This window comes from Moschus berezovskii, chromosome 12 (assembly GCF_049115385.1).
Source record: "Moschus berezovskii isolate FMDL1 chromosome 12, NW_MosBer_1.0, whole genome shotgun sequence".
Lineage (NCBI taxonomy): Eukaryota > Metazoa > Chordata > Mammalia > Artiodactyla > Moschidae > Moschus > Moschus berezovskii.
In genome coordinates, this window is record NC_142471.1 from 58587041 (window position 1) to 58608874 (window position 21834).

The 21834-nt window shown below is 43.5% G+C and overlaps 1 protein-coding gene and 1 pseudogene across 2 annotated transcripts in view; both read left to right on the forward strand.

Moving 5' to 3' along the window:
- Positions 1-20464, forward strand: part of LOC148776002 (uncharacterized) — a 37357-nt pseudogene extending 16893 nt beyond the window's left edge.
- PCGF5 (polycomb group ring finger 5) overlaps positions 1-21834 on the forward strand; it is a 145658-nt gene that overhangs the window by 17124 nt on the left and 106700 nt on the right. The gene's annotated exons all lie outside the window — the stretch shown is intronic.

Below are 21834 nucleotides of genomic sequence, written 5' to 3' on the forward strand. Positions count from 1 at the left end.
GTAGAGCTCTCTGACTTGGCCCTACCTTTTCTCCACCCTCATCACCTGTCACTTCCCTGGACAGTAGTTTTTCTCATTCCTTAGCTGAGCTCAAGGACCGGGGAGAAGATATCAGAGATTTGAAGGAAGATATAGGTATGGAAAAGTGGTCTAGGATGGGGACAAGTAGATGGCCCCAGGACAGGAACTGTGATCTCTGGACAGCATGAAGGTCCCTGAGGTAGGTGATGACAGATGTAAAGTGAGCCCGGCTGGCATTGGCTACAGAGGGTACAGGTGTGGGGAAGGTGGAATCTTGCATCTTGCATCGTGACTAGGCCATTCCACTTCTTGTCTCTTGCACATGGTAAGTCCTCCATCTAAAACAATTCTTTGTCTTTGCCTGGGAAAAAACGTCTCTTCCCTTAAAAAGCCCTGCTGGTAATTTTGTCCCCTTTCCAGGCATTATCCCTTTACCCCCGTGATATTTGGTCATCTTCCTCTATCCTGTCACCGCTATTTCATCATCCAGCCGCTATTCCATCATCCAGCCGCTATCCTGCACCAGCATGCCACAGAGAGCATCTGTTCACACGCTGTTGGCGATCTTTGAATGTCCAGTTCATACCCAGGACCTGACACATAGTGGACACATACAGTAAATGCTAGATGAATCCTTATGAGACCTCTCTGTAAAGTGCCGAGACTCTGTTCTTGCTGGATTGGAGGTTTGAAAGTAAATTCCACTTAGCAGCACATGACAGGAACGATTGTGTTGCTTTTAGTCTGATCTGCCCCTATCACATATCCAAGTTAACAGATCTTTCCAAGTATACACCTATATGTGCATGTGTGTATACATGTGTGTTGGGCTTCCCTGGTGACTTAGTCAGTAAAGAATCTGCCTGCAGTGCAGGAGACCGAAGTTTGATCCCTGGGTCGGGAAGATCCCCTGGAGAAAGAAATGGCAACCTACTCCAGTATTCTTGCCTGGAAAGTCCCATGGATAGAGGAGCCTGGTGGGCTACAGTCCGTGGGGTCACAAGAGTTGAACACAATGACTAAACCGCTACATAGTTATATACTTATGCACATGAAGATGGAGGGAAGTTAAAGAAAAATCAAAGAGTATAAATATTAAATAGCCAGGATAATGGATGTCATAGACTCCTGCGCACAGTGCACCTGGTGTATCTGTTCTCTTTCGGGTGGGCCTCCTTGGCTCCTAGGAAATCAGTTGAAACCTTAAGGGCCGGTATTAAACACATAGATGTTTTCAGGTTGTGTTGAAGTTGTAAGACTCTAATTTTGAAAAGGTTTTTCCCAATCATGTAGAAACATAAAGATCTTAACTGCCAGAGCAATTTCATGTCATTTACAAATGAATAAAACCCAGAGAGAAATTAAGGGATACTTTCTTTCAGAGGTTACAGTTTTACATTTTTCCTCAGGAGTGAGGGGACTTAGTTCTCTCGTGATGTGTCATTAAAGGGCTGTGGCGTCAGAGTCTCCCCAGCTCTCTAAGCTTTAGTTTCCTCATGTATAAAATATGAGATTTAGTCTCAATTATTACCAAGGTCATTTTGAATCATCTGTGATTCTGGAAAGTTATAAAACACATCCTGTATCCATGGAGAGGAAAGTTGATTGGTGACTCCAAAAATAGACTTATTTTCTCCTTCTTCATAACATTGATGCGCTCTCATTGAGGAAATCACTCTGTGTGTATTGCCTTAATCAACCAATTTCTCGACTTTTTTTTTCTTATTGCCAGAAGCTCAAAAGTGAGTGAGAGACTGTCTTAAGAAACACCAAACAAATAGCTCTTATCTCTTGTTTTAAATATAGAACTGAATTATTGTGCTCTTTTGCATTTCTGTTGTAGGTATTCAGAAAGCAGAAGGTGGTGATTTGGTAAATTTGGAAGCTATTTTGCATCAGTTCTTGCTGTCTTTTGTGTTTGTGTGAGAACCCCATTCAAAACATGTCTTATTTCTTCTTCTCTGAAAAAATACTTTCCTTTATTTTTTTCCTTTCTGCTGGCAACAAGTCCACATCTATAAATACTTCCAGATTTTGTCAAGATCCTTAGGTAACAATTATATTCCTCTATTGCTGCTGCTGCTAAGTCACTTCAGTCGTGTCCGACTCTGTGTGACCCCATAGACGGAAGCCCACCAGGCTCCCCCGTCCCTGGGATTCTCCAGGCAAGAACACTGGAGTGGGTTGCCACTTCCTTCTCCAATGTGTGAAAGTGAAAAGTGAAAGTGAAGTCGCTCAGTCGTGTCCAACTCTTAGCAACCCCATGGACTGCAGCCTACCAGGCTCCTCCATCCATGGGATTTTCTAGGCAAGAGTACTGGAGTGGCTTGCCATTGCCTTCTCCATATTCCTCTATTAACATATCGTTAATCTAGTGAGGTAGCGTTCCATTTTATTCCTCAGCCCCTTGATTTCTCAAATGTTTTGCACCATCAGCCTGTCCCTGTGTAGTGATGTCCTAAGGGGTCCTCCTCCAGTCACTCTGAGGTTGCAAGGCCTGTGGCCACACCATACCCTTAGGCCTGCCCGCTCTCTGTAGCACTTTGACCTGGTCAGGCTGAGTATAGTGCTGGTAGGGAGAGTCAGCATCTGTGCTGGATCCAGCCCTTTGAAGCAGAGAATCATCTCATTAAATGCACATTTTAAATGCCTAGAGAGGCTGCAGAAATTTCGCTTTCGCTTTCCTTATTCTGTAAGACTGTATGTCCAAAGTAGCAGATCACTGACTAGCTGTGTGAGATAAGACAAATCACTTACCCTCTCTCAGCCTCAGTTGCCTTCTCTATGAAGTTTGGATTTGATCTATAAAATGACTTGGTCTTCACAAGAAATATTTTTTCTTTCTCGCTTTGTCGTAATCTCTCTGACCCTGAACTGACTGACGGCAGTCGGTCTTAAACATCAGTAGCTGTCAGTGCTTTCTCATGGTACTTCCTCAAACCGGTATGTTCCTTTTCCCACTACACAGGCATTTATGGAGGTTTTTACAAATCATTTATGACAATTTTAGTCATTTATTTTTTGATGCATATTGAGACCAGATGAACTCAACAACTCAATTTGTTTTGCCCGTGTACGTGGATAATAGCATAAAAAATAAAGCATTGTTATTTTTGTAGCAATAACAAACATTTTTATCCAGCAAACATTGATGTCTTTATTAGTGAGAACTGAGTTAGTTAGACACTATTCACCTCAGCTGCGGGGCAACGTTAAGAGATCAGTCCTTTGATATTTATTCATGTTCCTCATCACCAGTCAGGATCTTTGTTCTTATAAGTGTTTTCGAACTGTTGAAACTAAAAGCAGTCTGTGGAAATGGGGTTAGAGAATGTTGAGCGACAGGACAAGTTTGTTTATTTATCCAAGAAGTGCTTACTCCATACCTTCTAGCTAGTCTTTAGATTGGCATTGAATGAAAGAAAGATCCTTGACCCAAAGGAGTTTATTTTATAGCAGGGGATACATATGATAGTCAGTGAGCATAGTACATATTTGTTATATGGTTTGTTATAAGATGGTCAGAGCTATAGAAAAATGAGAAAATTGAGCAAGGAAAGGAGATGAACTGTGATGGGGAGTGGGGAGCTGGGTTGCAGTATAAATGCCATGGTCAGGAAAGGAGGCATGGCAGATAGAAAGCCTCCCAGGATGTCCATGCTGTAATCCCCGGAACCTGTAAATAGGTTACGTTCCATGGCAAAGGGACTTTGCAGCTTTAATTAAAGTTACAGGCCTTAAAATACAGAGATCATCCTGAATAATCTGCCCTTAAAAGTAGAGCGAGTGGTTTGAGTGACAGAGATGTGGCTGAGTTTGCAGCAATTCGGATGTGAGGGAGATACAGCCTGCCAGCGCTGGAGCGGGGCCATGTGGAGGGTGAAGAAAAGGGAGGGCAGCCTTGAGGAGCAGCGACCAGTGAGGAGACGGGGCCTCAGTCCTACAGCCACAAGAACCGAGTCTGGCCAGCCACCTGAATGAGCCTGGAAGCATACTAATACTAATACTGGCCTATCCCTTCTCCAGCAGATCTTCCTGACCCAGGAATCGAACCAGGGTCTCCTGCATTGCGGGTGGATTATTTACAAACTGAGCCATCAGGGAAGCTTATATTAATACTTAGAGCCTTCAGAAAGGAACACAGCCCTGCTGATACCTTGATTTTGGCCTTGTGAGACCCTGAGCAGGGCACTAGCAGAGTCTTGCTGTACCCAGACTTCAGACCTACAGAACTAGGAGATTATAAATGGATTTTGTTTTAAGCCACTGATTCTGTAGTAATTGCTCATAGCAGCAATAGAAAACTAGTACAAGGACTGAGAAAGATAGCAATAGGTATCAGGGAAAGAGTATTCCAGCAGAGAGAACAAGGAGAGCGAGCCAAGTCCCCGAGTGAAATCCATCTGGAGGGTTAGAGGGACAGCAAGTGGCCAGCGTGGCTGGAGTGGAGAAAGCGAGGGATGACGAGGAGGAGGTCAAAAAGTCAACTGGGGTGGAGGGTGGAGACTATCAGGGGCTTTGGCTTTTATTCCCAGTGACCTAGGGAGTCCTTGGAGCATTTTGATCAGAAAGTAATGTGTCAACTTAATTTTTAAAAGGATCATATTGACTGCTCTGAAAATGAACTGTAGGGGAGAAGCTGGAGACCAGTTAGGAAGTGACAGCAACAATTCTGATGCAAGGTGGTGGCAGCTTCAACTGGTGGTAGTGGAGGTGATGAGAGGTGGCCAGATTCTAGATGTATTTTGAAGATAAAGTCTACTTTTTTGTGATTTAGATGCGGGATATGAGAGAGAGAAGAGTCAGGGCTGATTCTCTCATTTGGGACCTGAACAACTGGAAAGATGCAGTTGTAGTCAGCCAAGGTGTAGAAAGCTGTGGGTGGAGGAGGTGTGTGATGGGGGGGATCAGAATTCAGTTTGAACATAGCGACTGTGTCTGTTAGATAGCCATTTGGAGAGGCAGAGCAGTGGCGCCCAAACATGCCCAAATCCTCATCTGCAGATCCTGTGAACATGCCACCTTGGGTAGCCAGAGGAACTTTGCAGATGTGATTAAATTAAGGACCTAGAGGTGGAGAGATTACCCTGGATTATCCAATGGGCCCAGCCTAATCACATGAGTTCTTAAAAGTGGAGAACCTTTCCTTTGGTGGCCAGAGGGAGATGTGACTCTGGAAGGATGAGATCATCAGAGAGATTCAGTGTGGCTGGCTTTGAAGACAGGAAGGGGGCAGTGGGTCAGGGAATGTAGCTGGCCTCTAGAAACGAATCTTCCCTAAGAGTCTTGAGAAAGGAACACAGCGCTACCGACATCTGATTTTACCCCAGTGAAACTCATATCTGACCAGCAGACCCATCAGATAGTACTTGTGTTGTCCTAAGGCTAGATGGCATCACCAACTTGATGGACATGAGTTTGAGTGAACTCTGGGAGTTGATGATGGACAGGGAGGCCTGGCATGTTGTGATTCATGGAGTCGCAGAGAGTCGGTCATGACTAAGCAACTGAACTGAACTGAAGGCTAGATAGTTACAACAGCCGTAGAAAACTAATACACAGATGATGCAGTTGGACCTGAATCTGGAGAGGAGGGGAGGGAGGCCTGGAAGTGTACAGATGGTATTTAAAGGCCTGGGGATGAAGGAGATCACCTCTTCTCTTCTGTCTCTGCTCAAAGCATTGAACACTTGGCATTCCCCATCAACGAGGAAGAAGGAAACAGCAGAGCACACCGAGAATGATCAGCCAAGGAGATGGGGGCAGACAAAGACATGGTGGTGTCCTGGAGGGCAAGTGAAGAAAACATGTCAAGGAAGAGGGAGTGATTGTTTGTGAGACATGCCGCTGATGGATTACCTAAGATGAAGAGCGAGGCGATGCTAATGAAGATTTCCTGAAAAGGGGAGCAGAAAAAAGGGGTGGCGGCTGTCAGGAGAAGTGGCATCAAGAGAACTTTCTTTGCTTTTATTTTTTTAGAGGTAGCAATAGGGGCATGTTTGTATGCTGTTGGGAGCTAAGAATTGCTGAGGAAATGTCCTTGGGTGGGCAGTAAGGATGGTATGTTTGTAGGGCATGAGTTGATATCTACTTTGGTAGGAGATTGATGAGTTGCAAGTGGAGGGTGGGTGAATGCAGTGGGAGTGTGTGGACCTTCTCTTTTGATGCTCCCATCTTCTTAGTGGAATAGGAAAGCAGATGAGAATGAGGATGGAGAAGGTGGTTTGGGGGATTTGACAAGCTAGGGATACGTAGTAGGATTACTTGGAAGCATTAAAAGCACATAAGAATTTTATGATCATGAATTGAAAGGAGTAAATGACTCCATACACCTTTGAGAGAAGTGCCACCTAATACTAGATACCTCCTCTCTTTAAAAAAAAAAAAAAAAGCCAAAAATTAAAGGACAACATAAAGTACAATTATGCAAGAAAAGCCCAATATTGTTTTTTATCATTTCTATCACTTTCTAGAAGATAACTTGCCTTATAGGGTTATTAAATTGTTGAACATAAATCATATTTTACTAAATCAAATTTAAGTGAGTCTTAAACTGGGTTTCTGTAAGTAACAAAACCTGGACAAGGCTTTATGGGACAATTAGTTTATATTGAATAGTAATACCAGAGAAAAGGCTTGTCCCCTGGAAAGAGTTAATAGGAAAGAAAGGAAACTGGAGCAATTTGGTGACCACTGTGGGTAGCTGGGACTTGATCCCACAGGCGACCCTCCAGGAACATGCCTTAGAATTGTCTGATGGAGGACAGACTGGGGGCAGGGGTAATTCATTTTTTCATTCACTTGCTCCCATCCCCTGCTGATAATGGGTTGCTTCATTGAGTCTGAAGTCCATCACAGGACTCTGTGTGTGTCAGAAAGCTCAGTGGGTTTCTGCAGGTGACAGGAGGGTAGCTTGACAACAGGATACCCAGCACCAGGTGGAAGGAGTCTACACTTGTTGAATACATGGTTTTCATGATTCATCTCTTGTTCACTTTTTTTCATGCCGTGTGGCTCATCTCACGCAGTTAAGCTACTTACTAAGTGAGGAGCTGCTGAGGCCTTGGGGGTTCACTGATGGGGGAGACTCAGCCCCTCCCTCAAGTCTCCCAGTTCCCCGAGGAGCTTCCCCGATTCTTCTTATTCTCGGCATGATGTTGTGGTCCCCTGGAATCCTTCCTAAATGAAAGAGTAACATGCTGTGGTTTCTCTGTTAGAAGCAAATGGGGAGTCATTATTGGCAGTGCTCTGGTCATCTGATAGACTGACAGACCCACCCCAAACTTGATATAAAACAATCATCTGTTGCCTCTCGTGGCTTCTGTGGGTCAGGAATTTTGATTCTGGTTGGCTCTGTGGCCTGTCTCCAATCCATTCAGGATCAGGACAGAAGGCTTAGAGGCTGGGGTGGCATCGTCTTAAGGCTTACTCGCTTACCGGTGCCTGGTCTGAGACACCTGGGCTCCTCAGATGCATCCTTTTCTCTGTGTGACCTCTCCATGTGGATTCTCCAGCATGGAGACATCAAAGGACCCAGACTTGTTATGTGGCCCCCTGGGGCTCCCAAGGAGCATGGCTCAAGAGAGGAGGGTCCAGAGGAAAGCTGTGTCACCTTTTATAACCAGTCTTGGATGTCACATAGAATCACTTGTACCTGGTCACAGGCCTGCCCAGATTCAAGAGAAGGGTTCACAGTCATAATGCTTGATGCAGGCATGTCCGCACCACACTGCAAGGAGCCCTGTCGGGTGGAAGGTGTATGTCAGTGTGGCCATGTTTGGAAAGTAAAATCTCACGGGCAGTGTTATCATTGTGGTGACTGCTGATGTTTATTGAGGGCTCACTGTGCTCCAGGCATTGTGTTAAGTGCTGGATGTGTTACATTATTTACCTTCTAGCGGGTGGAATTTGTAAGGTGACCCCCCCCCCACCTTTTATAATTTTATTTTTGGTCTTCATTGCTATGCACAGGCATTCTCTAACTATGGATAGTGGTCTAGTTGTGGTGCATGGACTTCTCCTTGCAATGGCTTCTCTTGTTTCAGAGCACAGGCTCTAGACGAGCAGGCTTTGGTAGCTGCGGCTTGTGGGCTCTAGAGCACAGGTTGAGTACTTGTGGTGCACAGACTTGGTGGCTCCACAGCATTTGGATTCTTCCCGAACCCATGTACCCCACATTGGCAGGCAGAGTCTTAACCACTGGACCACTAGGGAAGTCCCTTTGCCCCCTTTTTACAAGGAAACAGGGAGACTCAGTGAGGTTACATGACTGGTGTAAGCTCACAGAGGAGTTCTGAATTCAGTGATGAAAGGGCTGATGGTGGTGAGAGCCTTCCTTCCAGAGGGAAACAGAACCACGGGTCCCTTTCTGACTCCTTCTTCAGCAGCTCCTGGCAGTTTCCCCACCCTTATTCCCTCCCTCTTCTTCCCTCCAGTGTATTTCCAGAATATTTCCATTTTATTCAATTAAATTTCAGTGATGTCCTGTACCATTGTTCACTATTGTGTACAGAGATCATTTCAGTTATGCCTTGAGTCTGTGTATTGATTAGGAAACACAAGTATTACAAAAAGACACCTGAATTTATTTTAGAAAACTTTCTAGACCATAAACTCTTGGTATGTTGGAAACTTTTGTGTATAAAAAGGACACATTTCCTTATACTGTTGAATCTCAAGCTTTTTTTGCACCAGGGTCAGTGATTTTCAAAGGGGATTCCCTGTCCTGCTAGCAAGGGCACTAGTGTCCTTTGTAAATGCTCTCCTCCCTTCCCCTGCTCCCGTCTGCCCCTGAGAATGGCAGGCCTGTCACAGAAAGGCAGTGGCTCTGAATCCTATTCATTTGAAACCTCATTAATGAGCATCTCATAGACACTGTCTCTCAGTGTGTGTTTCATGAATGAATTCCATATGTGTAAAACCTGCCAACTGCTGATTCGATGAGTCTGTGGTTTTCTTCTGCATCTAAGAATCCAGTTTTTACAAGTTATTTTTTATAGAAAGCATATTTTTATCTTTGGGCACCTAGGTGCCTAAAAGAAAGAGAAGATAATTTGTTGTTTTGGCCTCACAGCGCCAATCTAAATAACTTTGGAGGGAGGAGAAACATACTGTTTGTTGAATTCATATTGCCATTTAGAAAAGTTCTTCAGGTTCTTCTCAAGATGACCCATTCATCCATTCAAAAAATATTGATTATTTACTAAGTGCCAGACACTGGGGGACCCTGCAGCAGTGAAAAAAACGGACAAAAACATCTGTCCTCATGGAGCTTACTTTCTAATGGGTGGAGACAGTTAGTAAATACAGAACATGTATAATTTGTCAGATGGTAAGAAATGCTGCAGAAGAAAATCAATCCAGAGAAGGGAAATGGAAGTGTTAGATTATGTCACTCAACACAGCTGTGTTCCCAGGACTTCCCACCTTCTCCAAGTAGATGCCAGCATCCTTACAGTGGCCCAGAAGGCTGTGCCAGACCTGCCCCTCATCTCCCTGACCTCAGACCCTCTCAGTTCTCGGCCACACTCGTCTCCTTGCTCTTCCTCGGGCATCGGCTTTGTCCTTGCTCATTCATTTCTCTCTGTGTCACCACCTTCCTCCTGGTGACCATGAGACTAAGTCCTTATCTCTTTGCCCAGATGTCACCTTCTCAGTGGTGCCTTTGCAACTTACCATCTTATTTTAAATTCCAATCGTTATCCACCGCTAGCCTCCTTTCCTCTCCAGGAGGTCATAGCCAAGCAGAGAAGGTAACCGGCTGCCACCAGTTGGGCACAACCTTTGGCAGAGCAGCATCACCAGCTTTCTCATTGGAGAGCCGTCTCAGTCTTTCAGTGTCATTGGAAGAGTCTCCGCAGAAGCCCTGCCTGTGGTAGCATCATGGGAATCTCCCTAGCCTCTTCAGGAGCATGATCTAACCTGAGCTTCATTGGTGGGAATTCCCAGGACGGTGTTTGCCTTGGTCACCCCGGGCGATGGTATCTCTTATGGGTTGCATGTGGTCCAGGGCCCTCTTTCAGATGGATTATTTCTGCCCCATGATTTTTGACTTGGTATGTATGGTATGTTTAGTCTGCTGCTTCTCCTTGGCAAGGCCATTCTTGTTTTCTTTCTCTCAGAGAGGTTTCTCTCTTTCATTGCCCTCTGAGACTACCTCATCTGAGTTCTCTCAACTTTCAGTTTCACTGACTGTGTTGACCTTTCATGTATTTCTTGCTTTTGTTCAGAAACCGAAACTGCATATCATACATAGCTGGTCTGTATCTGCCTCATTCCCATCTTATTAAAAACTTTGCTTTATTTCCTGCTGTCTCCACCACTTCCTGGCCTTATAGCATTAAAAGGAACATGACTGCTTCCACAGGCAGAGTTCCAGAGTCTGTGATTTTCATGACATAATAAATAAAATTTAAAATGAAGTCATCACAGGTGGGGTCCTCTGGGAAGCCGACCACAAAGTGGAGTTGAACACTCAGGATGTTTATCAGCCCTTTGAAGGATGGGAAAGAAACAAGACGGCAGGCCCAGCGGCAGCCTCAGCAGCCCCCCGAGGAGCGCTGGGGCTGAAGTGGCCCTTCAGAGTTGGCTTGACTTGGGCTGAGATGAACAGGTCTTTTCTGCCCGAGCATCCCTCAGTCAGTGCATAATGACAGCCTTGGGAAAGTGCATCACCTTGGGTAGGAGGATCTCTGTAGCTGAGGCCATCCCCATGGCGGGCACAGGGACCTTACTCATGGCATCCTGGCAGTGCTGCCTTCTTCCTCCTCATTTACGGAGCTAGGCTTCAAGATAGGATACAGTGGCTCAGTGAAGAGGTAACCTCATCATCAGTTTCAGTTGGATGCTTTCATCATTGAAAGCAAAGGATGCTAGAGCCTGAAGAGGCACTCGAGACCCTCTCTCCTGTCCTGGTGTTTTAACTGGTAGAGAAATGGAGTCACAAAGGAGAGGAAATCCCAGTTTGGCTTCCCTGGAAACAGACCCCAAGACAAGGACTTGAGAGTAAGCAGTTTATCTGAGAGGTTCTCCCAGGAATGTCAGCAGGGAAGTGGGCAAGTAGGACAGGGCAGAGAAGAAGCCTTCAGTAAAGGTGAGTTTTGAGAGAATAACTGCTGTGGGTACCTGGAGCTCAGTCCCTTGAGGGAACTTGGGGAATTGTCCTCCCCAAAGAGCAAGGGAGCGGGGATATTTGCCCTTGACTAAAGGCTGTTTCCTGGAGGCATTAGCTGCCCTGCGTACACAGCTCACTCCCTGAGCTGGCCCAGCCTGCATCCGGAACCTTGTTCCAAGCACAGTCTCCCAGAGGCAGCCTGCAGAGTGGAGAAGGGAGCCTTGCGGACCAGGAAGGATGGGGACAATGATGCTGCCTTCCACAGGGCATCGTCCCAGGTGTGACCAGAACTCAGGGGTCCTACCTACCAGCCAGTCCCTTGACACTGAGTAGTGAACATCTTCCTACACTGTGCCCACATCCATTCTGGGTAGTCTGGTGAGGAGGGTGAGTCTGTGAAAAGTGCAAGGGAGATTGTTCCTCTTTTTGAGAAGGGCTAAACACACATATGTGTCTGCAAGAGGGACCATCTCCCTCGTACTTTTCACAGCCTCAGCCGCCTCACCAGGCTACCCAGAATGGGAAGATGACAGGGCACGGAGAGCTGTGCCCTGCATGTGTCAGTGCCAAGCGAGGTGCTACTCGGAAGGGGTCTTTGTGTTCTGTTTTGTTTGGGGGAGGTTGAGTCTGGAACAGTGTCTCAGGGAGGGTTAGAACAGGAATTAACATGAACTGAGAGGCCGAATGGCACACTGGTTAAGAGTTGGGGGGCCCTTGAGGTGGGCCATCTAGTTCTTCATCCTGCTTCCATCACTCGGTGGCCATTGGACAGTGGGCTCCTCTATACAGCAGGGCCATAGTAGAATCTGAGTCGCACAGGTGTTGAGCTCAGTCAGTGAAGGAGTTGATGTGAAAACATTTAACCGAGAGCCGGCCATATAGAAAGAATTTGGTGAGCATGAGCTGTGGTGTCAGTGATGGCTGACACAGGAGGGTGGAAAGGCAAGGTTGTGAGGGTATATGATTAGGGCATGAGATTCTAGAAGCAAGAGGAGAAATGCTGTGAAGTGAATCTTCTGGGATGCTGGGGAAGTGATGGGGAAAGCTTTCTGAAGTCGAGAAGGGCCGCCCACTCAGACCGAGTTCTCATGGGAGCCTTGGTCCCATCAAAGCAAAAGTTTAAGGGGAAACCCAATATGTAAAAAATATAAACAGAGCTGCTTGTTTTGAAGGTGGAGTGGGGGAACTGGGGTCCTATCTCTTCCCCTTCTCCCTCTACCCACAGCCCCTGAGGGAGTTCTGAGAAACCCCAAAGCTGCAGGAACAAAAACAATTTCTACAGAAAGAATTTTAAAAGCTACTGTAACACCTCATTTGTTCTGTATTGAGTTTGTTTTCCAGAAAAACATTTTTTTAGAAATTCATCTTGGATGAAATTTTGCTTAAGTGTGTTACTTTTTTGCCTTCTTAACAAGGCTGAATGAAAACCTTTTAATCTGTTCTTGATGACTTCTGATTATAGTAATGAACATTTAGTTACGGGTCTGTGCTTTAATGTGGTGATTTCCAACCTCAAAGGTTCTAAAGAGTTAGGATTGTTTACTTGTGCTGTGCTTTTCAAATTGTTAAAAGAAGCAGTATGGCATCAGGGGAAGGTCCTGGACTTGGAAGCTAGGCTGTCCAAATTTGCACTCCAGCCTTGCATCTTCTTAACCTGTGACCTTGGACAAGTATTTAACGTCTCTCTGCCTCAATTTCTTCTTCTGTAAATTGGGAATAACAATCATACTCCAGAGGGTTATTGTGAGAAATACACAAGTTCTGTATGTTCATTGCTTAAAATAGCGCCTGCATATAAAAATTATCATACAAATGTTGTTATTGTTAATACATCTGTTTTTATAATTCTTCTGTCTTCTCTATTGATGTAGCAGAGTGGTTTAACCTAAGGGCTCAGAAGTGGAGTAATTTAATTCTCGTGACTCAGTTTATTCTTCTGAAAAATGGGGCTAATAATACAAACTAGTTCACAGAATTTTTGTGAAGATTAAACAGGATGGAATTGGGGAAGCCTTTAGCACAGTATATGGCACATTGTTGCATAGTCATTACTATGAATTATTAAGACTCTAAATGAGGAACATTGTAACTGTAACGTAATCTAGAGCCAGAAGTTTTTACTGTATTGACCCCTTAGAAAGAAGTCTTTAGAAAGTTCCTTCTTGTTACCTAATTGTTTTTCAGTTAGTAGAATTGTTCCATTAAGTAACAATGATCTTAAGTAATAAACATTCAATGTGTTTCTTAATCTTGGAACAAGGGGTGGATGGGTGGAAGAATTAACTGTTTATGCTCTAGAATGTGATGCTTATTAATGAATAAGCCTCTGACTCATTACTTTTAGATGTATTTATGATGAAAGAGTTTGTGTTTGATTTAGTTAAAAGGTCGACATGATTAGTACTCATAAAAGGGGATATTTTTAAAGGAAGGTAAACAGTAAAGAAATGTGTTGGTGGAAATGACTAGAAGCAACTCAACATTAGGCATCAAATTTTCTGATACAGAAGTAGAGAGGCGAAGTGATATGAAAAGCAGGCAAACAAATAAAGAGTGGTTTTGCAGCAGATTGTGGGATGCTCACCTAGCACGCACCAGCATACGCCTTGGTACTAAGCATTTTAAGGGCTAATTTAGGTTTCTGGGCTTCCCTGGTGGCTTAGACAATAACGAGTCTGCTTGTAGTGCAGGAGACCCAAGTTTGATCCCTGGGTCAGGAAGATCCCCTGGAGAAGGGAATGACCTCCCACTCCAGTATTCTTGCCTGAATAATCCCACGGTCAGAGGAGCCCGGTGGGCTTAGTCCACGGGGTCACAAAGAGTCAGGCATGAATGAGCAACTAACACTTAGATCTCGCAACCATGCCACTATCAGGACTAACCCATGCATGAGGATTTTGTATAGCCAAGGTTCTGTTGCATATTAAAGTGTTAAGAAAAAATACCCAACACTTGGGAATGAGGCACAAGGGTGATGATTGCATGTCCTTTCAGTGTTCTGCTGAAGCATTGGCAGACATACCCAGTCACAGATCACATGATTTTCTAGGGAACTGTATCTTTGTTGAACTTATTAATTTACTATTGATCAGGACCCAGATTCTGTGAAGTTAGATGTTCATTGTAGATTGATAACTTGCAAACAGTTTTTGTCTGATAATGAAGATAAACCTGAAATTTTGTAGTTTTATTGACCTATAGCTTATTAACCAGTTACACACACACACATATATAAAAACAATCTTCTTTCAGTATTCTCTTTCATTGACTATATATACTTCAGACTTTCTTATACTCCACTAAACTGGATGTATCATCCTGCTATTTTAAATTAATGATTTACATAAATTTTTGACACATGCTCAATTTACATTTTTATGAGTGATGTTTTAACTCCTTGACAGTATATCCTAACAAACTAGCTGTTAACAGGAATTTCCTTTGTTACTGTTTTCCTGATTTCTCTAACAGTTTTGTTTGTTATAATTTCAAAATTGATACATGTTTTACAGCTCTTTTATTCTTTTGATGTTGACATTCTGTGAAGAGCAAAACCAAGTGTAGGCAGTCAAAAGCTTTAAACCTAATTTTTTTTTAGGCTATTTAGTTGTGAACCTAATGATTTCAGTAAGACCCACATTTCTGAAATGTGTTATGTCAGTATAAGCTAATGTAACACTTTCATAACAGTTTTCATAATGTGATGGTGCAACTAGTTGCTGTTTTTGAAGTTGTCTGAGTTTATTGAACATGACATAAAAAATCTTAGAAATGTTCCATTTAGTGTAACTAGAACTACAAGTTAGGTTGTGATAAAATTTAGAGAACATGTTTTTTAATAGTCATTGGGTTTTATACAGAAATTTTTAGAAGTATATTTCTCTCCATTCTTTACTCCTCATAAAATATTCTGACAAATCTTGAGTTAGAGAAGTGAGCTATTTGTTAGTGATGGGATGTCTTAGACAGGATCCCAGAGTTGGATAATAGATTGAACTTAGGACTTCCCTGGTGGCCCAGATGGTAAAGACTCTGCCTGTAATGCAGTAGAGCTGAGTTCAGTCCCTTGGTTGGGAAGATCCCCTGGGGCAGGGCATGGCAACCCACTCCAGTATTCTTGCCTGGAAAATCTCCACGGACAGAGGAACCTGGCAGGCTACAGTCCATGGGATCAGAAAGAGTCAGTCATGACGTTAAGGTCACCTGAGTCATTAAAGTTATGTGATCGTGAGGTTTTCATGAAAGATTTTTCAGATTATCCCTCCCCTTTTTGTTAGAAGCTTGCTTTCAGCTGTTTTAGATGTGCTTAACCAATATGTACTTAATATTTAATTAATATTCAATTTAATTTGAATTAAAATGAATAATTAATATTCGGTTCCTTTAGAAGGTAAGCTCCATAAGGACAAGGCCATGCCTGCCTAATTCACCTGTGTTTTCCATGTACCTGGCACTTGGTACCCTGTGCCTGGTACAGGGTAGGCTTGCAGCAAAGTATTTATGGGGTGACTTAATGACCACATGCTCACTTTCACTCCATTACAAAATGAGGACTGTGTTTAGACCTTGATAATAGACAGATGATTTCAAATGCTGTAAATGCTGATTGCATTTCATCCAGGGCCTTACCAAACTTGGAGAACCATAGAGACATGGCATAATCCTTGACATTCTTTTTTCAGTTATCTGTGTCAGACTCTTATTTTCTTCAGGGATTTGTTTTTGTTTTAAACCGGCCTGTTTGTAAATTACCAAAATGGAGAATAAATTGGTATGAAACAGTGGAGCAGTTACTATCGAGGCAAACCTTTGGCTTTCAGGAGTCTTGGAAGATGACATGCTTGAGAACCCAGAAAATGCTGAGAGAGCTCAGAGAACAAAACCAACTGCTTGTACACAGCAAAAGCTCCACCACCCCCAATTCATTGTTGCTCCCTTCTTTTACTCTCTCATCCTTAAATCTCTTTCCCTTTTAACTGCCTCAGTTTCTTTTTCCGAAAATGAGTCCTTTTGGTGTCAGTTTGGTACTATGTAGGCCTCCAAGTTCAAGAAAGGTAATAAACTGCCTTTATCTGGGTACAATGTGAGGGTTTCTTTGATGTTCAAGTTTTAGCTTCTTTTTCATAAAATGCCAAAAAATGAAGATATTTTTAAAAATTCAAAGTATGTAGCTGCATTTATATTGAATATATCTATCTAAATTATCTAATAAATTTGTAATTTTTATCTATATAAACAACTTTTTAAATTTTCATGGGTGAATCAAATCGTGTGTAATACAGGTTTAGGACCCTAATCCTTCCAGTTCAGTGAGATCACATCTGTAAATATAATTGTTTTTAAAGCATCTGTGTATTTCTGTCTCTCATTAGAGTCTCTGTGTTGGTCAAATTCTTGATTTCTTTGATTCTCCATGTCATCCATGGTTGAGCACAGTTGCTCCCAAATATTTTGAAAGGATATTATTAATTTCCTTTTTTTTCCCCCGGATTACCAAAATTACTAGAAAAATGTAACCTCTGTCCACTTGGCTCAGCTCAACTAACACATATCTCACATAACAGGAGATATGTGCCATCCTCCCCAGATCAGTTATAGTCCTCTGCATCCCGCGTAACACAGTCTGCGAGTGGAGACATACCAGCTATCCCAGAGATCCATGTTGCAAGTGACACTTGATGCCCAATTTCATGTTTATTGCATTGGTGGTGCCATCCAACCATGTCATCCTCTGTCGTCCCCTTCTCCTTCTGCCTTCAGTCTTTCCCGGCGTCAGGGTCTTTTCCAACATGTTGCCTGTTTGCATCTGGTGGCCAAAGTATTGAAGCTTCAACATCAGTCCTTCCAATGAGTATTCAAGATTGATTTCCTTTAAGATTGACTGGTTTGATCTCCTTGCAGTCCAAGGGACTCTCTAGTAATTGTTATTAGTTTATAAAAAGTGTACCAAGTTCAAGGTACATTTTTGCCTCTAGAAGCAATATTATTAATGTTAATAGATATTATAAATACTGTTAATATTATAAATGATGGCTTTCACAGGCCAGCCCACATAGCTCCTGTCTGGTGTTTGGTCAGTTATCAGTCTAACCATTTCTCCATCCATCAAATACCTAGTAAGTTTCTATGTACCAAGTACCGCACCCTGCTTCAGACTGCATTTGAATCAGTTATGATATGTTTACAATTAATAGAGATGAAAGGCACGGTATATTAACGTTTTGGCAACCTCCATCAGCTTAATAAGAGATTCCCTTTTAAACCTTTTTCCTTTAAAACATTCCCACAACTATTTATTGATGAACTACTATATGCCAGGTCCTTTGCTTGTCACTAGGAATAAAAGACTGACCACGATGGCCCCTGCCTTTAAGTTGCTTAATAGCAGAACTTGAAGAAAAGCAAGTTTGATTAAAGGAGAATGGAGAGGCAGGAGCCAATGTTTTCAGAAGCACTTTCTGGGCATTTTTGAAGACTTTTTATGCTAATGCTTCATTGTGACTCAGCCCCTTCAGAACTTAACCTCTGGAAAGGAGTGATGGCTTCTGGGAGAACCAGCACTAGATATTATAAATATGACTCTTCAACTTATCAGCTATGATGTGGCTCTTTTTTTTTTTTAACCTCTCAACCCGAAGAAAACTTTCTGGAGACCTTTGCATGAGGTTTAAACGGGAGTCGAAGGAGAAAGGAGTTAGGCAGAGTGAGTTTCCAAGTATGGCATCTGAGGAAGAAATGACCTAGATGGAAAACTGGCAGAAAGGGGAAGCATGCTCACACCTGGCACTGAGCCAGCACACTTGGCTGCTTCCTCATGGTAGCCCCTTCATTACAGAGCTGGGTAGTCGGCTGTCCAATGCAAGATGGACAGGTAGGAGGCTGCAGTTGGCTTACCAGAGTAAATAGGAAAGTCTGGATGATGGGCTAGGAGGGACTCCATGACCTTACCACCGCCAGTCTCCCTTTTGCTCTCTATGCACCAGCTTGGGCACCATCCTGCCTCAGGACTTTTGCACATACTGTGCCCTCTGCCTGGTATGTGCTCCCCCCAGTTACTTGTGCAGTTTATTCCATCACCTCATTCAGGTCTCTGTTCACTGTCACCTCACTAGAGTCCTTCTCCAACCACCTGTTTTATTTTTTAATTATTTTATTTTTTGATCATATCCTCCAACATGTAGGATCTCAGTTTCCCAACCAGGGATTGAACCCAGGCCCCCTGCACTGGAAGCACAGAGTCTTAACCATGGGACCATCAGGGAAGTCCCTCCAACCACCTGTTTTATTTTTTACTTTATTATTGTTATTTTTTAATTTATCATCTTAACCGTTTATTGCTGTGCTGGATCTTCATTGCTTTGTGCAGGCTTTCTCTAGCTTTGGGGAGCTGAGGCTTCTCTCCAGTTGCAGTGCACAGGCTTCTTAGTGCGGTGGCTTTTCTTGTTGCAGAGCGTGGGCTCTGGGCATGCAGGCTTCTGTAGTTCTGGCACGTGGGCTCAGTAGTTGTAGCTCTCCGGCTGTGTAGTTCAGGCTTAGTAGTTGTGGTTAATAGACTTTGTTGCTCCACAACATGTGGGATCTTCCTGGACCAGAAATCAAACCAGTGTCCCCTGCATTGCAAGGCAGATTCTTAACCACTGGACCACCAGGGAACCCTCCCCCCCCCTCCGTTTTTAGATGATCTTAAGCTTTTTATTTTATATTGGGGTGTAGCTGATAGTTTCAACTGGACAGCAAAGTGACTCACCATGCATACACATGTATCCATTCTCCCCCAAACTCCCCTCCCATCCATGCTGCCGTATAACATTGAGCAGAGTTTCCTGTGCTCTACAGTAGGTTGATTATCCATTTTAAATATAGCAGTGTGTATATATATCCCATCCCAAACTCCTTAACTATCCCTTTCCCCCATCCTTCTCCCCATCCCCCCCAACCCTAGTTTTTTAAGTCTGTGAGTCTGTTTCTGTTTTGTAAATAAGTTTATTTGTATCTTTTAAAATTCTGCAGTTAAAGGATGATATACAATGTTTCTGCTTCTCTTATCTGACTTCATTCAGTATGACAATCTCTATGTCCATCCATGTTGCTGTAAATGGCATTATTTCGTTCTTTTTAATGGCTGGGTACTATTTCATTGTATATATGTGCCATGTCTTCTTTATCCATCCCTCTGTAGGTGGACATTTATGCAACCACCTGTTTTTTTAAATTAATTTATGTTAAACAAAGGTGAATATTTTTAAAGATAAAAGGTACAACTCACAAAGAAGACAGACGTCATAAACTGTTAGACACCTAACAACAAAGAAATGAACTTATAAAACAGATATCAGAAGTATAACAACCACCTGTTTTAAATAGCACTCCCTGTCTGTCCCTCTGAGCTGTATCAGTTCAGTTCAGTTGCTCAGTCGTGTCCGACTCTTTGAGACCCCATGAATCACAGCACACCAGGCCTCCCTGTCCATCACCAACACTCGGAATTCACTTAAACTCATGTCCATTGAGTCGGTGAGGCCATCCAGCCATCTCATTCTCTGTCGTCCTCTTCTCCTCCCACCCCCAATCCCTCCCAGCATCAGTCTTTTCCAGTGAGTCAACTCGTCGCATGAGGTGGCCAAAGTATTGGAGTTTCAGCTTCAGCATTAGTCCTTCCAATGAACACCCAGGATTGATCTCCTCTAGAATGGACTGGTTGGATCTCCTTGCAGTCCAAGGGACTCTCAGAGAGTCTTCTCGCACTTAACTATTCAGTTCAGTTCAGTTCAGTCGCTCAGTTGTGTCCAACTCTTTGCGACGCCATGAATCACAGCACGCCAGGCCTCCCTGGCCATCACCAACTTCTGCAGTTCACTTAACTATTCAGTTCAGTTCAGTCGCTCAGTCGTGTCCGACTCTCCGCGACCCCATGAATCACAGCACGCCAGGCCTCCCTTTCCATCACCAACTCCCAGAGTTCACTCAAACTCATGTTCACAGAGTCGGTGATGCCATCCAGCCATCTCATTCTCAGTCGTCCCCTTCTCCTCCCGCCCCCAACCTTTCCCAGCATCAGAGTCTTTTCCAGTGAGTCAACTCGTCGCATGAGGTGGCCAAAGTATTGCAGTTTCAGCTTTAGCATCAGTCCTTCCAATGAACACCCAGGATCGATCTCCCTTAGAATGGACTGGTTGGATCTCCTTGCGGTATAAGGGACTCTCAAGAGTCTTCTCCAACACCACAGTTCAAAAGCATCAATTCTTCGGTGATCAGCTTTCTTCACAGTCCAACTCTCACATCCATACATGACCATGGGAAAAACCATAGCCTTGACTAGACGGACCTTGGTTGGCAAAGTAATGTCTCTGCTTTTTAATATATTATCAAGGTTGGTCATAACTTTCCTTCCAAGGAGTAAGCGTCTTTTAATTTCCTGGCTGCAATCAGCATCTGCAGTGATTTTGGAGCCCCAAAAAATAAAGTCTGACACTGTTTCCACTGTTTTTCCATCTATTTCCCATGAAGTGATGGGACCAGATGCCATGATCTTTGTTTTCTGAATGTTGAGCTTCAAGCCAACCTTTTCACTCTCCTATTGCACTTTCATGAAGAGGCTTTTGAGTTCCTCTTCACTTTCTGCCATAAGGGTAGTGTCATCTGCATATCTGAGATTGTTGATATTTCTCTCAGCAATCTTGATTCCAGCTTGTGCTTCTTCCAGCCCAGCGTTCCTCATGATGTACTCTGCGTATAAGTTAAATAAGCAAGGTGACAATATACAGCCTTGACGCACTCCTTTTCCTATTTGGATCAGTCTGTTGTTCCATGTCCAGTTCTGACTGTTGCTTCCTGACCTGCATACAGGTTTCTCAAGAGGCAGGTCAGGTGGTCTGGGATTCCCATGTCTTTCAGAATGTTCCACAGTTTATTGTGATCCACACAGTCAAAGGCTTTGGCATAGTCAATGAAGCAGAAATAGATGTTTTTCTGGAACTCTCTTGCTTTCTCCATGATCCAGCGGATGTTGGCAATTTGATCTCTGGTGCCTCTGCCTTTCCTAAAACCTGCTTGAACATCTGGGAGTTCACGGTTCACATATTGCTGAAGCCTGGCTTGGAGAATTTTGAGCATGACTTTACTAGCATGTGAGATGAGTGCAATTGTGCGGTAGTTTGAGCATTCTTTGGCATTGCCTTTCTTTGGGATTGGAATGAAGACTGACTTTTTCCAGTCCTCTGGCCACTGCTGAGTTTTCCAAATTTGCTGGCATATCGAGTGCAGCATTTTCACAGCATCATCTTTCAAGATTTGAAATAGCTCAACTGGAATTCCATCACCACCACTAGCTTTGTTCATAGTGATGCTTTCTAAGGCCCACTTGACCTCATGTCTGGCTCTAGGTCAGTGATCACGTTATCATGACTATCTTGCTCATGAAGATCTTTTTTGTACAGTTCTTCTGTGTATTCTTGCCACCTCTTCTTAATATCTTCTGCTTCTGTTAGGTCCCTACCATTTCTGTCCTTTATCGAGCCCATCTTTGCATGAAGTGTTCCCTTGGAATCTCTAATTTTCTTGAAGAGGTCTCTTGTTTTTCCTATTCTGTTGTTTTCCTCTATTTCTTTGCATTGATCACTGAGGAAGGCTTTCTTATCTCTCCTTGCTATTCTTTGGAACTCTGCATTCAGATGCTTATATCTTTCCTTTTCTCCTTTGCT